Here is a 21,879-nt window from a genome sequence, read left to right as displayed (position 1 = left end):
GCAGGCAGCAGGCAGGCAGGCAGGCCACAGGCAGGCAGGCAGGCAGGCAGGCGCAGGCAGGCAGGCAGCAGGCAGGCAGGCAGGCAGGCGGCAGGCAGGCAGGCAGGCCAGGCAGGCAGGCAGGCAGGCAGGCAGGCAGGCAGGCAGGCAGGCAGGCAGCAGGCAGGCAGGCAGGCAGGCAGGCAGCAGGCAGGCAGGCAGGCAGGCAGGCAGGCAGGCAGGCAGGCAGGCAGGCAGGCAGGCAGGCAGGCAGGCAGGCAGGCAGGACAGGCAGGCAGGCAGGCAGGCAGGCAGCAGCAGGAGGCAGGCAGCAGGCAGGCAGGCAGGCAGGCAGGGCAGGCAGGCAGGCAGCAGGCAGGCAGGCAGGCAGGCAGGCAGAGGCAGGCAGGCAGCAGGCAGGCAAGGGCAGGCAGGCGGGCAGGCAGGCAGGCAGGCAGGCAGGCAGGCGGGCAGGGGCAGGCAGGCAGGCAGGAGGCAGGCAGGCAGGCAGGCAGGCAGGCGGGCAGGGGAGGCAGGAGGCAGGCAGGCAGGCAGGCAGGCAGGCAGGCAGCAGGCAGGCAGGGGCAGGCAGGCAGGCAGGGCAGGGCAGGCAGGGCAGGCAGGCAGCAGGCAGGCAGGCAGGCAGGCAGGACAGGGCAGGGGCAGGCAGAGGCAGGCAGGCAGGCCAGGCAGGGGGCAGGCAGGCGGCAGGCAGGCAGGCAGGCAGGCCAGGCAGGCAGGCAGGCCCGGCAGGCAGGCAGGCAGGGCAGGCAGGCGCAGGCAGGCAGGCAGGCAGGGAGGCAGGCAGGCGGGCAGGCAGGCAGGCAGGCAGGCAGGCAGGCAGGGCAGCAGGCAGGAGGGGCAGGGCAGGCGGAGGCAGGCAGGAGGCAGGCAGGCAGGCAGGCAGGCAGGCAGGAGGCAGCAGGGCAGGGGCAGGCAGGGCAGCAGGCAGGCAGGGGCAGGCAGGGCAGGCAGGCAGGGCAGGCAGGGCAGGCAGGCAGGGCAGGCAGGCAGGCAGGCAGGCAGGCAGGCAGGGCAGGCAGGCAGGCAGGCAGGCAGAGGAGCAGGCAGGCAGCAGGCAGGCAGGCAGGCAGGCAGGCAGGCAGGCAGGCAGCAGGCAGGCAGGCAGGCAGGCAGGCAGGCAGGGCAGGCAGGGGCAGGCAGGGGCAGGCAGCAGGCAGGCAGGCAGGAGGCAGGCAGGCAGGGCAGGCAGGCAGGCAGGCAGGCAGGCAGCAGGCAGGCAGGCAGGGGCAGGCAGGCAGGCAGGCAGGCAGGCAGGAGGCAGGAGGGCAGGCAGGCAGGCAGCGGCAGGCAGGCAGGCAGGCAGGGGCAGGCAGGGCAGGCAGGCAGGCAGGGCAGGCAGGGCAGGAGGCAGGCAGGCAGGCAGGGCAGGCAGGCGGCAGGCAGGCAGGGCGGGCAGGCAGGCAGGCAGGCAGGCAGCAGGCAGGCAGGCAGGAGGCAGGAGAGGGGGGGGGGGGCAGGCAGGCCAGGCAGGCAGGCGGCCAGGCAGGCAGGCAGGCAGGCAGGGCAGGCAGGCAGGCAGGCAGCAGGCGGCAGGCAGGCAGGCAGGCAGGCAGGCAGGCAGGCAGGCAGGCAGGCAGGCAGGCAGGCAGGCAGGCAGGCAGGCAGGCAGGCGCAGGCAGGCAGCAGGGCAGGCAGGCAGGCAGGCAGGGCAGGCAGGCAGGCAGGGCAGGCAGGGCAGGGCAGGCAGGCAGGCAGGCAGGCAGGCCAAGGGCAGGCAGGGCAGCAGGGCAGGCAGGGGAGGGGGCAGGCAGGGCAGGGCAGGGGCAGGGCAGGCAGGCAGGCAGGGGCAGGCAGGCAGGCAGGCAGGCAGGGCAGGCAGGGCAGGCGGGAGGGGGCAGGCAGGGCAGGCAGGCAGGCAGGCAGGCAGGCAGGCAGGCAGGCAGGCAGGCAGGCAGGCAGGCAGGCAGGCAGGCAGGCAGGCAGGCAGGCACGGCAGGCAGGCAGGCAGGCCAGGCAGGCAGGCAGGCAGGCAGGCAGGCAGGCAGGGCAGGCAGGCAGGCAGGGCAGGCCAGGCAGGCAGGCAGGCAGGCAGGCAGGCGCAGGGGCAGGCAGGGCCAGGCAGGGCAGGCAGGGGCCAGGCAGGGCAGGCCAGGCAGGCCAGGCAGGCAGGCATAGAGCAGGCAGGCAGGCGAAGGCAGGCAGGGCAGGCAGGGCAGGCAGGCAGGGGCAGGCAGGCAGGCCAGGCAGGCCAGGCAGGCAGGCAGGCAGGCAAGGCAGGCAGGCAGGCAGGGCAGGCAGGCAGGCAGGCAGGCAGGCAGGCAGGCAAAAAAAAAGGCAGGCAGGGCAGGCAGGCAGGAGGGGGCAGGCAGGCAGGCCAGGCAGGCGGGGAGGCAGGGCAGGGGGGGGGCAGGGGCAGGCAGGCAGGGCAGGGGGGGGGGGGGGAGGCAGGCAGGCAGGCGCAGGCAGGGCAGGCAGGGCAGGCAGGCAGGCCAGCAGGCAGGCAGGCAGGCAGGCAGGCAGCAGGGCAGGCAGGGCGAGGCAGGGCAGCAGGCAGGCGGCAGGCAGGCAGGCAGGCAGGCCCTCTGAGTCTTTAAGCTTTGTCAGGATTAGTTGAGAGCAGGCACTGCTGTAGGATGTGGTTCTTACTCAGGAATCATGGCCTCTGTGGAATCTTAGCTGGATCCCTCTGGTGTTTATGATGGGTTGGTGACATCTATCAATTCCGGGGAGGCCCTGCTTAAACTGCAGAATGTTTATTGTGTTCTTAGACTATAGCAGCCATGCTATGGTAGGCCTCTGGTGTTTTGCCTTGCACATGTGCAACCCAGACCTCAAAGAAGAATTTGTGGGTCCCCACTCCATCTACCTCCCTCTATCCAAAACCTCATCTTCTTCCTTAATCCTGTGAGAGATTGAGTTTTGCCCTGACTCCCTCTCATGGCACTATGTTTGGGAAAGTGTCCTCAGGCAAGACTGGGGTAATTTTGAAGCGCCTTTTTTCCTTTTTTTCCAGGGATTTCTCTTTTGCAGTTTCCATTCAATGATGGAAACAGGTGCAACATATACTGTATACAACTACATTGTTATTCATGGTGAGAGGGCTAGTATCTCACTAGCCATCTTAACCATTATTTAAAATATTCCCATCTGGCCAGGCATGGTGGCTCACACCTGTAATCCCAGCAGTTTGGGAGGCTGAGGTGGGTAGATCACCTGAGGTCGGGAGTTCGAGACCAACCTGAGAAAAACGGAGAAACCCCATCTCTACTAAAAGTACAAAAAATTAGTCAGGTGTGGTGGTGTATGCCTGTAATCCCAGCTACTCAGGAGGCTGAGGCAGGAGAATCACTTGAACCTGGGAGGCAGAGGTTGCGGTGAGCTGAGATCGCACCATTGCACTCCAGCCTGGGCAACAAGAGCGAAATTCCATCTCAAAAAAAAAAAAAATTCCCATCTTAACTATTATCTAAAATATTCTATAAGCTCGATTTATTTAAACAAGATGGCAAGCAGTAGTAAGAAGAATGACTACTATAAAGGAGTTCATTAAAATATCATCAATTTTGAATAGTAAGATTGTTTTATTGCTTTGCACATAAATCAAAGACAAGTCTACTAAAATAATAATATACTTTTAATGGAGTGATTACAAAATCAATACTTTTCCCATATTTGAACAAAGAACATATGGAAATAAAATAATAATAAACAGAAGCCCTCCACAGTCATAATGGGAAGTCTAAAATAACAACCATAAAATCCAAGCCAGTTTGGAAAATTTATTTGCAAAAATAACGTATTGAGAGAAAATAAGAAAAATATTTGAGAAAAGTTGAATACGGCAATCAACATTCTTACCTAAGTACATTCTCCTTGGCCATACCCACCATGTCTGAGTTTCTTTCTATAGCTATTTCCATACTCTTGTATATATCCACCTATGAATTTAAGTAAATGGACAAAATATTATATACAAATTAACAGTGCTTTATTCTCCCAACAGTATTTACCAGAAATCTTTTATGTCAATAAGTTTTCACCTAAATCACCTCATAAATGGTGGCATAGGACTTCAATGCCTTAGATATACAATAACTTATTTAACTGACCCTCATTCATAACTGTTTTGATAGTTTGCAATTTTTTAATATAAAGAGAAAACTCAGGGATGCAAGGATGGTAGTCCATATAATTGTTTACCAGAAATATTTGGATTCTCCCTCATTCTAAGCACAGGGTAGAAGTCCACTGCCTGGACCTACTGGTCAGGTAGATACGTGAGTCATTAATAGAAGTGTCATTGGTCACCTCAGGGCTACAACACTAATTGCCAGCTTGCATCCCTCTAGCGTGATCTTTTTTCTTCAATGATCACCACCACATTTGATATTAGGGTCTTGGGGCAAGGCGGTATGAAGCAGAGACCCCAGCCTACCTACAGTGCTCACGCAGCAGCAACTACAAATAAATTTTGTCATTTTGAAGATGCTAACTGTTCATTGTCTGTTCCTGTAGCATTGTGTATTCAACTGGATCTATTCCAAATGATTAAAACATCATTTCCTATATTTGTTCATTAGGCCAAATGTCTCTTGAGAATAAATACCCGAAATGGTATCCTGAATCAGAGGATATATTCATTTTATATTTTATACATGTTGCAAAATTTTCTCTTTACAAGTAGGCACAATAAAAGATATTTTATGTTTAAGTATTAGTATTAGAAGACACCGAAAGACAGGATTCTTAGAAAACGAATCATTCTTATAAGGGCTGATTTAAACATGGAGGAATTGGTGTTTTAAGCCATTAATGTTTGGAGACGATGTGATGTGATATTCAAGGAATGCTCTGGTTGGTAGTTCCATGAAGCAAATAGAGGGCCATAGGTCCTAATGAATGGGTGGAAAATGACTCACTAAGGCTGTTTCATGTTGGGAAAATGTCATAAATTACATTAAACAAAGGTTAATCACTATTGATGGAGAGGTGCCCCAGAGGTATTAGCTGAAATAAAAATGCAAACCAATGGCATCTCAACAGCAAGCAGATGACACCAAGGGCTCTTTTCAAAAGTCCTATTACACCATCACTTCCTTTGTTGTCTGCAACTGCTATTAAAGGGAATCTTCATGGGAAGTGATTTTTGTCATACCATTACCTGAAGATCAATAAGGATTTTCTTATAGTTAAAAACTATGTATTTATTAATGTGTGATATCTATTTTTTCTATTTTAAATAAATGCATACATTTTATGTTCTAAAATTGGGAAGAAAAATAACAAAAGCAGTATTCATTCTATTTTTATTGTTAAATGTGCAATATTTATTTTTTTCTCATGAATAGGTAATACATTACTATTGCAAAGTTTATTTTTCAATTAAGTAAACTGATGAACTCTCAGGAACGACACTTTGGATGCCCCCTTGAAGGGTCTGATTCCTCTGCAAAGCCTGAATGTGCCAGTGCCAGAAACAGGCTCCCCAGACTCTCCTGAAGCCAGGACATTCACCTATTACCAGATTCTGACCATTGGGACCTGCAGGGGAATACTCTGGAGGCCTCTGGAAGGTTTCCCTGATAAAAAAAAAAAATACGTGCCTCTGGATGTATATTTGGCTGTCACTGATGCCTGGAACTCAAAGAACAAGCAACAGGATCAGTCTATTAAATTAAGGACATCACAGCAGAAACGTGCAAAGAGACTGAGTTCTCAATATCACAACTGAGCCTTTGGAACAACTCTAAAATTGCGGACTTCAGGGCTTCTTATGGTTTGAAATAATAAGTGCCTTTATTGTTTAAAAACTACTGTTAGTTGGGTTTTCTGTCAACTAACAGTAGTAGATTAAAGAGTCTTAACTGAGAAATTCACCACTCTGTATTTTGTCTGTTTTATCTTTAACAATCTGGCAATCGACCTAATTTATCTCATTATTGTTTCAATTTGTAATACCCAAATTTATTTAAATAATATTTAAACGTAGTATTTACTTCAATATATACATAAATTCATTCCTTGTTCTTGTGTGTTTCTTTTTTATAATAATATATTTTTATACTTAAATCTGTAATCCAAAAAGAATCAAGAGAAAGAAAGAGGAAAGAGAGAAAGAGGAAACAAAAGAAAAGAGAGAAAGAAAGAAAGAAAGGAAGAAAGGAAGGAAGGAAGAAAGAAAGAAAGGATGGAAGGAAGAAAGAAAGAAAGGATGGAAGGAAGGAAAAGTACAATTTCCCTGTTGTCTCCAAATAGCTTGCCAATTAAGAAAGAAAGAAAAGAAAAGAAAAAGTACAATTTCCCTGTTGTCTCCAAATAGCTTGCCAATTGCCACAACACATGTCATAAATATAATTCATCATTTCCATACTTATTTGAATTTTTTCATATCATATTACAAGATTCCTACATATGCTTGAGTGTATTTCTGTGTTTTTCAGAGTTTTCACTACTCTGATTTATGGATCTATATTTTCATTAAAGTTTCTACAGTATACAAATTATTGTGTTTTATATTACAGGATTGGGTAAGATGGCAGATGAAATATATGCATAAAGAAAAATACATATATATGATTTTATGATTATCTTTAATAAATTATATATTTAATATAAAATACATATTTTTATTTTATTAATCATAGTAAGTAATGTAAAAATCAAAAGGAGAAAGCAAAAAGAAATTCATAAGAAAACTGAAAAACCCAAAAAGAGAATCATTAGGTATGGCGTGCTGAATGGTGCCTCCCAAAGGTATCAGATTCTCATCCTTGCAACCTGTAGATAATACCTTACATGGTGTTTATAAATGTGCATAAATTATGGCTCTTGAGATGAGAAGATTATTCTGGAATATATGGGTATGCCCTAAATGTAATCTCAACGTACTTACATGAGGCTGGTGGAAGTAGATTGGACAGGCACACAAAGAGAAGTTCATGTGAAGACACAGGCAGATTGGAGTGATGCATCCAATAGTTCAAGGAATGCATGCAGCCACCAGAAGATGGAAGAGGCAAGGAAGGGCCTTCCCCTAGAGCTTCTAGAGCAGTGGTCCCCAACGTTTTTGGCACCAGGGAACTGTTTTGGTTTCATGGAAGGCAATTCTTCCACAGACTGGGGGAAGGGGATGGTTTTGGGATGATTCAAGTGCATTACATTGATTGTGCACTTTATTTCTGTTATTATTACATTGTAATATATAATGAAATCATTATGCAACTCACCATTATGTAGAATCAGTGGGAGCCCTAAGTTTGTTTTCCTGCACTAGACGGTCCCATCTGGGAGTGATGGGAGACAGTGACAGGTCAACAGGCATTAGATTCTCATAAGGAGCGTGCAACCTAGATCCCTCACATGCGTTGTTCACAATAGAGTTTGCATTCCTATGAGAATCTAATGCTGTGGCTGATCCAAGAGGAAGCAGAGCTTAGGTGATAATGCAAGTGATGGGGAGTGGCTGTCAGTACAGATGAAGCTCCACTTTCTTGCCTGCAGCTCACCTCCTGCTGTGCTGCCCAGTTCCTAACAGACCATGGACTGGTAACAGTTGGGGACCCCTGCTCTAGAGGGAGCATGGCCCCGATGACACATCTTTTTGGCTCCATGAACCTGATTTTAGACTCCTGGCCTCCAGAATTGTGAGGAAATAAATTTCTGTTGTTTTAAGCCACAGAGTTCTTAATGATTTCTTACTGCATCCTTAGGAAACTGCTACATCAATGAATCAGAAACTCTGAGAAATTCTTGTAATACAGAAGCTCAAGTGTATGGGTTGACAGAAAAAAGAACAGAGCTCAAACTGTAGGAAAAGAGGAAGTCAAATTGTCCCTGTTTGCAGATGACATGATTGTATATCTAGAAAACCCCATCATCTCAGCCCAAAATCTCCTTAAGCTGATTAGCAAATTCAGCAAAGTCTCAGGATACAAAATCAATGTACAAAAATCACAAGCATTCTTGTACACAAATCACAGACAAACAAAGAGCCAAATCATGAGTGAACTCCCATTCACAATTGCTTCAAAGAGAATAAAATACCTAGGAATCCAACTTACAAGGGATGTGAAGGACCTCTTCAAGGAGAACTACAAACCACTGCTCAATGAAATAAAAGAGGATACAAACAAATGGAAGAACATTCCATGCTAGTGGGTTGGAAGACTCAATATCGTGAAAATGGCCATACTGCCCAAGGTAATTTATAGATTCAATGCCATCCCCATCAAGCTACCAATGACTTTCTTCACAGAATTGGAAAAAACTACTTTAAAGTTCATATGGAACCAAAAAAGAGCCCGCATTGCCAAGTCAATCCTAAGCCAAAAGAACAAAGCTGGAGGCATCACGCTACCTGACTTCAAACTATACTACAAGGCTACAGTAACCAAAACAGCATGGTCCTGGTACCACAACAAAGACATAGATCAATGGAACAGAACAGAGCCCTCAGAAATGATGCCGCATATCTACAACTATCTGATCTTTGACAAACCTGACAAAAACAAGAAATGGGGAAAGGATTCCCTATTTAATAAATGGTGCTGGGAAAACTGGCTAGCCATATGTAGAAAGCTGAAACTGGATCCCTTCCTTACACCTTATACAAAAATTAATTCAAGATGGATTAAAGACTTAAATGTTAGACCTAAAACCATTAAAATCCTACAAGAAAACCTAGGCACTACCATTCAAGACATAGGCATGGGCAAGGACTTCATGTCTAAAACACCAAAAGCAATGGCAACAAAAGCCAAAATAGACAAATGGGATCTAATTAAACTAAAGAGCTTCTGCACAGCAAAAGAAACTACCATCAGAGTGAACAGGCAACCTACAGAATGGGAGAAAATTTTTGCAACCTACTTATCTGACAAAGGGCTAATATCCAGAATCTACAATGAACTCAAACAAATTTACAAGAAAAAAACAAACAACCCCATCAAAAAGTGGGCAAAGGACATGAACAGACACTTCTCAAAAGAAGACATTTATGCAGCCAAAAAACACATGAAAAAATGCTCATCATCACCGGCCATCAGAGAAATGCAAATCAAAACCACAGTGAGATACCATCTCACACCAGTTAGAATGGCCATCATTCAAAAGTCAGGAAACAACAGGTGCTGGAGAGGATGTGGAGAAATAGGAACACTTTTACACTGTTGGTGGGACTGTAAACTAGTTCAACCATTGTGGAAGTCAGTGTGGCGATTCCTCAGTGATCTACAACTAGAAATACCATTTGACCAAGCCATCCCGTTACTGGGTATATACCCAAAGGACTATAAATCATGCTGCTATAAAGACACATGCACACGTATGTTTATTGCGGCACTATTCACAATAGCAAAGAGTTGGAACCAACCCAAATGTCCAACAACGATAGACTGGATTAAGAAAATGTGGCACATATACACCATGGAATACTATGCAGCCATAAAAAATGATGAGTTCATATCCTTTGTAGGGACATGGATGAAACTGGAAAACATCATTCTTAGTAAACTATCGCAAGGACAAAAAACCAAACACCGCATGTTCTCACTCATAGGTGGGAATTGAACAATGAGAACTCATGGACACAGGAAGGGGAACATCACACTCTGGGGACTGTTGTGGGTGGGGGAGGGGGAGGGACAGCATTAGGAGATATACCTAATGCTAAATGACGAGTTAATGGGTGCAGCAAACCAACATGGCACATGGATACATATGTAACAAACCTGCACATTGTGCACATGTACCCTAAAACCTGAAGTATAATAATAAAAAAAGAAATAATACATAAATATAAATGTTTCATGCTGCTATCAAACATTGATAATAAAGGTTTTAATATTTATTGTTAAAAAAATAAATAAATGCACAATATTCAATCAAAAAGAAAAAAACAAAATGTCAACAGTGAACAGTTCTAGGTTGTTCTGAGTTCAGAGAACCACATCAAAATCAAGCTAAGAAAATGAGATAATCAACATTTACCCTTTTCCCTGAGCCCTTTCCCCTGGCCTGGGTCAAGCAACAGAAACAAATTGCATGAGGCCCTAGGCCCTGGATCGGAGCAGCAAGTGTGGGCATTTGGGCGGGAAGCCCAGAGACAGTGGTGCATATCCTTGGTGGCTGCCCATGCAAGGGGTCCCCATATTCAGAAACTACCCACTGAGGCAGCATCTACACACCCACTCCCAAATCCCAATCACTGGAGCCAGGGTGGATATGATCATCAGAAACACTGCTCACCGTGGAGTGAGGAGAGTCCCGATCACATAGATGTGTGCGCAACCAGAAATCAATCAATATTTGAGGAAAAATGTATGAAAAAAAGAGAATCCTAGAATTTGAATAATAGAAAAAGAATAAACCATTAGAAAGCCATTATATCATTAAAATACACTTTAATACTGTAAGGCGAATTTTTCTTCATTTCTGTGTTTTTCATAATTTCCCTATTTTACTATTCAACCTTTTTCCCATTGGCTCCAAGAATACTCCCTGGCAGTGCTTGTGGCTTCAGCATTTACCCCAAGATAAATTTGCTGCAAAATAGCTCACTTTTATTATTATTTTTGCATCACTGTAGTATATTGACTTTGAGGAAAAAGATGACATTATTCTATTTATAGCATTCTGTTTTCAGTAGCAGTATTTCCATTTACAAAATATAGTAATTCTTGATTGCTGAAAATGTCAAATTCTAGAAAACATAGCATTCCTGTGCATATGTTGACAGTGTTCTTGTACAGTTGTTGGCTGAAGATTAGTTTGATGAATTCGATTTTTCTGAAATAGATGATTCTGCTGATTCAGATGATTCTGATGTTAGTTCTGTTTAGAAATAACTCCAAGAACAATTTTTATATTTTATTTTCACATTGAAAATCAATCAGACTTGCTTCAACGTCAAAGAGCATGTTTATGTAAAACTATTAGGTTGGAGCAAAAGTAATTGTGGTATTTGCCATTAAAAGTAATGTAAAAACCACAAATAGTTTTGCACTCACCTAATGCATGAGTGCTGGCAGCGAGCTGCACTCTTTTTTTCTAAACAGGATTAAAATACATTTCCAAATTATTTTGTTAAGTTACCGATGATCTACTGTCCTGCTCTTTCGTTTTTCTTAAATTTTCTTAATTTTTCTTTCTCAAATTACATTCAAGTTGCCATTTTCCTCTGCAATGCGTATGTGGTGTTCAGCTGTCCATTTTCTATTTTCTCTAGAGTTATTTAGCTCTTTGCCATTCTTCCTCTTAACATGTCCCAAAGGAAATGTATGCATTTACAGTGGCATCACTCAAACTCTATGGTACCACTGTACACACATTGATATAGAAACAGATGACTAAAACTGTACAAATTCACTGCTGCTTATTCAGAATTATTACCTGGAAAACGTGTAACTAAAAGGCTGCTACTAATATTATTCACATTTGATGTCAAATTGCATTTACTTTACAAATGAAAGCATTTCAAGATTAATTACATAATACATTGAATTTAGAGTGATTCAGCTTTGATTAAATGTAGAAGATATACTTTAAAGTTAAAACATTTTTCATCTTAAAAGAAACCATTCTTGGCCCCGGGCATGGTGGCTCACACCTTTAATCCCAGTACTTTGGTAGGCCAAGGTGGGTGGATCATGAGATTTGGAGATTGAGATCATCCTGTCCAACATGGTGAAACCCGGTCTCTACTAACAATACAAAAATTAGCTGGGTGTGATGGTGCACACCTGTAGTCCCAGCTACTCAGGAGGCTGAGGCAGGAGAATTGCTTGAACCCGGGAGGCAGACAATGCAGTGAGCCGAGATCCCATCACTGCACTCCAGCCTGGGCAACAGAGCAAGAGTCCGTCTCAAAAATAAATAAATAAATAAATAAATAAACCATTCTTTTGTAATGCAATCTATTGTTAACAATATTTATGGCCTTACATTTAGAAAATGTAAGAATTACTGAACTCTAGACATTTTAACTACGGAATTTATTTGGCTTAACATATTCTAAACCTTATTTAAGTTTTTACAAAAATATTCATCCGTCTATCTGCTTATATGACTAAAAGTTTTATGAATCAGTCCCATTTCTTCTATATCTTCTGTAGTGACTGCTCCCTGAGACAATAATATCATCTGGCTGAGAATTAGAAACAGGAAGAGAAAGGCAGGGGAAGGAGGAAGAAATCATCAAGGAATGTCAAGTGGCAGATGGGAGGATCTTCACCAGTCATCACCATCTGAAAAGAGGGAAGTAAGGATGTCTTCGCCGTCCAGAAAGACTCACGATGAACTTTGCTGCTGGAAGTGGTGACATTGAAAATAGCACTCTATTTGTCTAGGACAAATAGAGCTTGGAAGAAATATTTTTTCTATTTCAACATTTATTTTAGATTCAGGGGAGTGCATGTGCAGGTTTGTTAAGTGGATAAATTATGTGTCACTGGGAGTTGGTATACAAATGATTTTGTCACCCAGGTAGTGAGCATAGTACCTGATAATTAGTTTCTGGACCTCACCCTCTTCCCACTCTCCACTCTCAAGTAGGTTCTGGTGTCTATTGTTCCCCTCTTTATGTCCCTGTGTACTCAATGTTTAGCTCCCACTTATAAGTGAGAACATATGGTATTGTGTTTTCTGTTGCTATTTAATTTGCGTAAGATAATGTATTCATGCTGCTGCAAAGGACATGATTTTATTTTTTATGGTTGAATAGTATTCCGTGATATATATGTACCACATTTTCTTTATCAAATCCACCACTGATGGGCACCTAGGCTGATTACATGTCTTTGCTATTGCAAATAGTGCTGCAATAAACATATGAATGTATGAGTCTTTATGGCAGAACAATTTATTTTCATTTGGGTATATAACCAGTAATGGGATTGTTGGATTGAATTGTAGTTTTGTTTTAAGTTCTTTGAGAAATCTGCTAACTACTTTTCATAGTGGCTGAACTAATTTACATTTCTACTAGCAGTCTGTAAGTCTTTTTCCACAATGTTGCCAACATGTGTTGTTTTCTGACTTTTTAATTATAGCATTTAAAAAATAATATAATATTCAGTTATTATTGGAAAAATTTATATCTGCAAACCATTATTTTGGAAATGCATTACAAAAACACAGTGCAGAAGCTACACTTAGTAAAAATGTTATATAGTCAAAATTGACAAGACAGGAGGCTAGTGACAGCAGCTGAAGTTGGTCAGGGGAGAAATAATGGTGAATGAAAGTGTTAGAAAGAGATGAACAGTAGACAGATTTGAGAGCCTTTTTAAAGGTAGAAAGTCAAGGATTTGATTTGATGTTGGAACAGCATGGAGGATAAGGAAGGCAGAAACCAAAGATGATCCAGTAGGCAATAATGCCAATCAACAAACATCAGCATTAATAGTATACAGTTCATAATTTTACTTTTACTTTTATTTCTGTTCCTTTTTTTTTGGTGTAACAAAAAAATGTTGTAAAAATCTGTACCTATATGTCATCTTTCAAATGTCTAGAGAAAAGCTGCATGATCTAATAAGTATTTCTGAAACAACTGTTTATTTCATGATGGATAAAATAAGAACTCTATCATTTATTTGATGTAAAAATAAAGTATAACTAAATTAAAGAGTTAAATATAAAAGGTGAAAATATAAAAGAATGAAAAGTCATTTTGTAGCATAAAGACATTGAAAAACTAATCAAGGAGAACTTGAAAAACTAAATGTCATAAAAATTAAAGTTCTGTACATTTAAAATGAATAAAAATGTAAAATAAAATGCAAATTGTCAAAAATTATTATAACGTAATTTACATATGGAGTCATATACATAAATATAAATTCAATACTAAATATATAACCATTTTAATGGGAAAAGACAGAGGCACAAACCTATAATACAAAATAAATGTTATAATGATCAAAAATACATGAAAATATTTAACCATGTTGATAATTTTGAAAAGCAGGGACTAAAATTTTAATTTGCCATTTACCAAAATATTTTTAATGATAATATCAAGTATATAAAAACGTCATAGTTTTAGAGTGTCAGGGGCAGGTGGTGAATGGTACATATTACATCTTTTGGAACAGTTGATAATATTTAATAAAATCTTTTAATTTATTAAAGTAATAAGTCAAAATTGAAAGAATACCAAATGTATTTTGAAAGAATAATAAATCTTGGAATTTATCATGAGGAAATATTAAAATCTGTGATAGTATTTTGCTACACTTGAGTTCATGATAATTTTCTTTAAAACATTTACAAAATAGAAACAATAAGACATTGTAATAATGTGATAATTGCTCAAATGATTTTGTTCTTATAATGAACTGAAAATAGCCATTTAAAATGCATTTGAGGGACCTACAACAAAACCAAAAGAGGTCTCATAGGTTATAGATATAGAGAAAGAATAATCTAATTTTCTGAAAAATAATTAATAGAGTATATATGTTATACAAAAATACAACATACCTCCAGTTTTAAGGGTGGCGGGCGCCCGTAGTCCCAGCTAGTCGGGAGGCTGAGGCAGGAGAATGGCGCAAACCCCGGGAGGCGGAGCTTGCAGTGAGCCAAGATCGCGCCACTGCACTCCAGCCTGGGCGACAGAGCGAGACTCCATCTCAATAGAAAAAAAAAAAAAAATAGTACAATATAAAAAAGACAAGGACGTTGGATTTTTATATGTGGAACTAAATCATAATTTGTAACTTTCTTGTTAATATTATATTATCTACATTTTACAAAATAATGTCAAAAATGGGGGTATGGTTTATTTTAAACTCGATTGGTGATTGCTACAGGAAGGCTTGGTCTTTCTATTAGATATCTATTCTGAGAGTTAAGATAACTTCTACCAAAGTAATATTCCCTAAAATGCCAAGAGGAAGATTTTTTTCCCATTTCCTAAAATACTTGCAAATCCCCAACATAATTTCTAGGAGAGATGATCAGTAAAATATTCATCTTCCAGCTGACCTCTTAGCTACCACTGTTGGCAAGATTATAAGTATGGTATTTTGCTGTTTTTTTTTAAATCTAAGATTTATTATGTAATAACTCTACTTATTTGAATAAAATATGGGGACCCAGTGCTAAAAAATCTCACTAATCAACGTACATTTTTTTTGTTTGTTTTTTTGAGAGGGATTCTCACTCTGTCACCCAGGAGTGCAGTGGCGCGATCTCGGCTCACTGCAAGCTCCACCACCTGGGTTCACGCCATTCTCCTGCCTCAGCCTCCCGAGTAGCTGGGACTACAGGCGCCCACCACCACGCCCAGCTAATTTTTTGTATTTTTAGTAGAGACAGGGTTTCACCGTGGTATTGATCTCCTGACCTCGTGATCCGCCCACCTCGGCCTCCCAAAGTGCTGGGATTACAAGCGTGAGCCACCGCGCCCGGCCCCAGCTAATTTTTTGTATTTTTTAGTAGAGACAGGGTTTCACCATGTTGGCCAGGATGGTCTCAATGGTTTCATTGAGCCAGATGTTCCCGATCTCTTGACTTCATGATCCACCCTCCTCAGCCTCCCAAAGTGCTGGGATTACAGGTGTGACCCACCCCACCAGGCCCATAAAAATATATTTTAATACTTACGGTGAAATTAGAAGTTTTAAAGCAATTTTCCTTCAAAAAGATACACTAATTCTGTCAACCCCATTGCTACAGGAATACCATGGACATTCATATATGAATCTATGTCCTGAGGAACCTTCACATTGCCTTTGACAGCATAGTCCCTTTTAACTTCCCGTTCTGCATTGTGAGCTCAGATAAGTTACTAAACCAATCCTGGAATCATAACTGCTCAGTGAGAGTTAGCTGGAGCTACTCTATTTTATTTTTAAAATGCCAAATTAAGACTTACTATGTTCCAGGCACTGTTTGAGGTCCTGAATGAATATTATCTCAATTCATATTTTTTCTATGATGTAATTATTAAGAGTCACTGCACAAATGAGGAAAATGAGAAGAGAAAGATAGGAGATGTCCCAGGGAAGAATCTTTGTTCCCAAGACACAAAGTAGATAGAGATCTGCTCCATAGAGAAGGGGCACTTAGGAGAGGCTCCACTAGTGAATGACCCTTTCCTTGCAAATCAAGAGTGGAGGATGTGCTTCCCCAGGGAGGAAGGGGTGTGAGGCGGAGCTGCCCATGAGGGACAGTTGTGATCCTTAGGGAAAAGCATTGTGCTTCTCTTGTCTATACTACTCTCTGTTCTGTTTCAGCTTGCCAGGGTCGAATGTACCATAGAACTCAACTTCTTACCAATCACATCCATCTTCATATCCCAGAGGTGCTTTACACTCAGGATGTCCAAAAGTAAAATGATCGTCATGACCAGTAATCTCCCCTCCCAACTGGCTTCTCCTGCTGTGTTCCATATCTTGGTGAATGGCACCACTTCCTACTGCATTGCCCAAGCCAGAAAGCAAGTGGGCATCATTTTAACTGTTCTCTATCCTTCAGCCTCTGCATCCAATCTGTAGCCAAGTCCTATTGATTCTACCTCCTAAGTCCCGATTGAGCCCATGCACTGTGGTCAACTTTGAGAAAAGCAGCCTGGCCTAATTGTTATGGGTGGTGATGGACACTGTTCTAGACCCGGGCAGATCTCCCCAGCACCCTGAAGTGAGCTGGCAGCCGGAGCTGCCTTGGATGGAATAGCCCTTTGTATTCCTATGAATGCTATAATCTCAGGCCCTGCTGAAAGGCCTGTCCAGCTAGGAGTACACTCGTTTTAATCATTTTAAACATTCTGTTTCTACCTACAGGATGTGAAAGAGCCATTCTGGTGTCTAGCCAGTTGTGATTATTTTTTATGCGTTGTGGTCTCATAAGATTTACTTTAACTTTGGTCACTGTTGATAATACTGAATATTTCTTTGAATAATATATTATTTATAACCACTTATTTCAATAGCAACACAGGCCTAGCTTCTATCTGACTTGCTTGACTTTGTTTCTTAGTGGAGGTTGGAAAGAAATGTGCTTTCTTTGCTGTTAGCGGCATCTTTGCTCAGAATATGCTGACATTATCTTTCAGATTTCTAAATAGTCTGCTATATTGTTGGTTCACTCCACTGAGTCTCAGAGGGCAGCAAATCAATTTTCCAAGCCTCCTCCTGGCTTGCCTTGTTGGAGATAAGCATCGTGCTTCTTGTGTTTCTGAATCTTATCTGACAGCTCCCACTGCCCAGTGATCCAAAGGGGAACATCCTAGGAGGAGGCTTTGAGCCAAGCCATCCTGGAGTCTCTGCAGAGGGCGCAGCTGCCAGGACAGGGCAGCAGCAGCTTGGCTGTGCTTTCAGCCTCCCCTCCCCTTGCCACGGAGCACCCCACAGATACATAATTAGACTGATTAGCTCTGAATCCAAGTATCTTCCCTTGTCCTGAATTGACATCTGTGGTTTTTGTGATAACAATAAAACTGGCCTTTCTGAAAAGAAAACACTAGGCCAGCCTTCTTTGACAATCAAAGTCTATCTACATCACTCCCAGGTACTGTTGTGGAGAGTTCTTCCAGATCAGAGAATAACCTGAAATGACCTGCTATAAATCCTTCTGCAGACACATTTATCTTAATGCTTTCCCTCCCCCCACGACTGCAGCTGGCCTTCATTTGCATCCAAAATTTACCTTTCTTCTCTTTCTTGAGTCTGGCCCTGCTTCTCTTTAAGGACTTGGATGTTAAAAATTGAAATTGCCAGACATGCCGTATTTTAAATTTATAGCAGAGCTCCTTAAGAAAATGCTTTCTGCATGCCTAAGCACCAGGAGTGCATCGTTCTCCCATGGCGCCTTTGTTCAGACAATCTCCTTTGCTCCTGAGTTTTATAACACGATCTCTGTTTCTGTGGGAGCTGTGAAAATTCTAGTATAAATGCCATCACCCAGGAGAGTGCTTTGCTTAGTTATAAATCAGTCATAGGAAGAAAGAATCCCTGCTTGCTCCACGATGTGGATGTGTGATGGATGGCCCATCATCGCCCCCATGACTGGCCACGGCAGAGCTCTCTGCAGTCATGTGGGGAAGTGAGGGGTGAGGCCCAGCCTCACCTGCATGTGCCCATGGAAACACATCCTCCTCAGGGTTGTCGGATGGTTTATAAGGTACAGAAAGGGATGGGGTGGGTGGGGACTGTGGGTAGGAAAGAAGGTCACTCTGGGTAGTCAATGAAGAGTCTTGTGTCTCCTCACCAGGGCCTTTTCCACCATGCTACTTTATACTAAGTATTCATTAACTACAACACAAAAAAGCAAAAGCTTAAATCACAGTTAAAAGATATTCACCCTCCTGTATAGGTAGCCCGAAAATGAAATTTCTTCTCAGTGAGTATTTTCCATTTGAAACTGCCTTATTTATTTACTACTTACATTGACCTCTCTTTCCCCTCAATGGACATTAATCTGAGCCAGTTCCAGGTATGAATCATTGGCATGTTTAGCATACCACACAGATGCACATGGTCTGAAGAATATTTGCAAAGAAGCTTGTACATGTCGCATAGTTCTAAATAGAGGCTGCTTTTCCCAATGAGCATAGCGTACTTAAAGTAGGCTATAAAATTGTCACAGTTTATAAATCAGTGAAATTAGTACTGAAGCTCATTTAATCTATACGAAAACAGCAGCATCTGTAACTGACATGCACATATTCTATAAGGAGCAATATAAAGTTATTTGTGTGACCAACTGGTACACAGTTGTGGACCATCTTGATTCTGGCAACAATTCACTATGTAAAGACCACCCAATTTTATGTGAGTGTTTTAACCAAGAACCAATGCCTTTATTGGAATTTAAATTAGAATTAACCAGATGTGGAGCTGCAGGTACTCAAATTTATCAACGTTAATACAACAATATCTAACCGAATTGCAGGTGTTAAAAAATAGGTAGAGATTCCTTTTATCTTGTTATATTCAAAAGTTAATTTTTTTGTGACTTTACTCTTAATCTGCTTCCCATTTATATTTGGTTTGATCAGAATTTATAGCAAATGAGGAGGGCTCTATACTCTTAAATATTACCTATGTTTAAAATCCAAGTCAGATGCTTAGACTATCGAAAGAGATGGTTATCTGAAGCAGTGATACAAGGGATCTTAGAGTCAAGCTGTCAATAGGGAGGAGTCACAGATGCTGAATTGGTTGTATTTAATTGAGTAAGCCACTAAAGCATCTAACACATGCATGCTTCTCTATATGGGACTGATTTGAGCCTAGAAAAAAAAGCTGTTTCTAAGTTGTACATTGAATATCTCAATTTCTAGACTCATATTATAAAATTAGAGATAATGTTTACAAATTATTTTGTTTGCAGAAGTGGAAAATGCCTAGAAATAACAGTGCCTTATAAAGCATCTATTTAAAGAAAGTAGATTTTTTTATGAAAAATAAACCCTAATAATGAAAACACATTATACAATTTAAAGGTTGAGATCACCATTGTGTAAGATGACATAACAGCAAGATGTAAATCAATGTCTAATTGTTTTAGGTGTAATTGTCAATGAAAATACACGTATGGGTAGTGGGAAATAAATTTTGACCCTCCTACTGTTTCCAAGGATATCAATAATCTACCTCTTCTATGATGCACCTTTTACTAACTGTTCATCTTGTTTTGAAAGACCTTAGATGGTGTCTTAGTATATGATTGTTTATATACCTTTTTATAAGTAAGTCAAGTAAGTATATGATACTTTACATAATTTTAAATCAATGGATTATAAAAAGTCAGAAAATAAATTTACTTCTTAACTCTGCTTGCTGTTGAAAATCCTTTCTCCTAGCATTGATCAAGCACCTTCAGCAAGGGATCATCATATCTGTGCGGATTTTATGATACAGAGTTCTAAAAATTAACAAGGATTTTGTGAAAATGTGTCAAGGTACTTTAGTACCAGCCTTTTTGTATGAGTCATGATATATTTTTCAGCCCTAACCTATCCCTAGATTATGAGAAATAGAGGAAGTTGGGGAATTCACACTTTAGTTCATACTTTACTAAAGATTAGGTGGCAGAAAACATGCAATCGCCTAGAGTTGCAACCTACATCATCCTTGCTTGACAAAACCCTAACCCTACTTAAATGCAATTGCCCTCCTATGCCTGTACGAGTGAAGATGATTAACCTGGGGGTAGAGTGCAAAATCTTGTTAACTGACTCCCCTGTAAATTAATAAACAATGACCTAACTGGATCCTTCATCAAGGCTAGTATTTCTATTATATTTTTTAGTTCATTTCCTCTCCAATTCTCCCAGATAAATCTTATATCTTCTCCTGGAAACTCCAACATCATCATCCTATTCTTATTCTCAGCTATTTCCTAATTCATTGAAAGAATCTGAAAAAATAAGAAGAGCACTTTAATGATTTCCTAATACCACATACACCCATCTTTGCCCATTGTCCTGCCTTCTCTCTTCTTGCTATGGTTACAGGGCCCAGAATCCCAGACACAGTCAGATCTTCTACTGGTGCACTCAATCCCATGCCACAGCTGAGTCAAAGTCATCACTTGAGCTACTATTCTCACCCTCTCCTGCATGATCCATTTCCCCAAGTTCACTGGATGTTTCCTATCAGCAAACATTTTTCACTCAATTTACAAGAAACAAACATAACCTTACTTGACTTCTATTATCTGTTACTTTTTAGAGGTACTTTCTTTCTCTTTAGAGTTGCTTTCTTACTCTTTAAACTTTTCAAAAGCATTGCATACAGGTGCTACCACTGATGCTACTCCTCCCATAATCCCTGAACCTATGCCACTTGGGCTTCTGCCAACCTATTCCATCAATTTGATGCACTGCACATTTGTAAATCTAATGTCAATCTTCATTTCCCTTAACTCCTTCTGCACCTGGCTTACCTGATACTAAATTCTTCTTTGCTCTTACCACCCTGCCATTCCTTTACAGTTACCTTGCCAGATTTTCCTCCTATCCCTCCCCTAACCACTTAATTGGAGGGCCCCAGAGCTTGGTTGGTGCAATAATCTCTTCTTTACCAAAGCTTGATAATTTTATCTAACTTCATGGCTCTAAAGACCACCCAACTTTCTGTTTCCAATCTGGATCTCGTTGCTGAACTATAGGCTTGAAGATCCAACCATCTTTTTAGCATTTTCATTTGAAATCTGAATAGGCTTTCCCAATTCACCAGACCAAGAACTGCACCCTTGGCCCACTCTGTATTAAGAAACACATTCCTCTTGCAAGCTTCTCCACATCCTGCAAGTTTGTCAGGCTAAAAACCTTTGTAATTGTGACTGATCTCTTTTCCTTCCCATCACCAGTGTTAGCACACTGGCCTCAGTGGCCATCATTTCTCAGCTGCATTGGGGGAATCATCTCCTCTCTGGTTGCCTGACTTCCACACGTGCCCCTCCACAGTCCATTCTCAGGATGTCATCCAGATTATTATTGTAAAGCATAAGTTTGAACATGCCAATCAATTGTGCAAAACCTTTCATAGTTATCGCTTATTTTACTTCATTTGAATTTAAGCCCAAATCTTTACAACGACCTAAACTATCCTACATCATCTGGCACCACATGTTACCTGTCTGGCCTTGTCTCATACACCTCTCCCCTGTGGTCCTGCTGTACAAGACACAGTGGATTCCTTACCATGCCTTAGAAGTTAGACACAGCCCTGCCTCAGAATCCTTGTAATTTTGATTCAATTTGCCTGGAAGGCACATCCTGGATGAGCTGCATATATCTCCCTTACACTCCTTCATGTATGTGGCAGGTAGAATAATGCCCACCCCCTCACCAAAGATGTCTATGTCCTAATCCCTGGGACTTGTGAATATGTTATCTCCTGGCAAAAGAGACTTTGCAGATTTGAGTTGTGAAATGGGAGGTTATCTTGGATTATTCAGATAGCCCTAATCTAAGCACAAGGGTAG

The sequence above is a fragment of the Nomascus leucogenys genome, chromosome 3, assembly GCF_006542625.1.
Source record: "Nomascus leucogenys isolate Asia chromosome 3, Asia_NLE_v1, whole genome shotgun sequence".
Classification (NCBI taxonomy): Eukaryota; Metazoa; Chordata; class Mammalia; order Primates; family Hylobatidae; genus Nomascus; species Nomascus leucogenys.
This window is presented reverse-complemented; position numbering follows the sequence as displayed.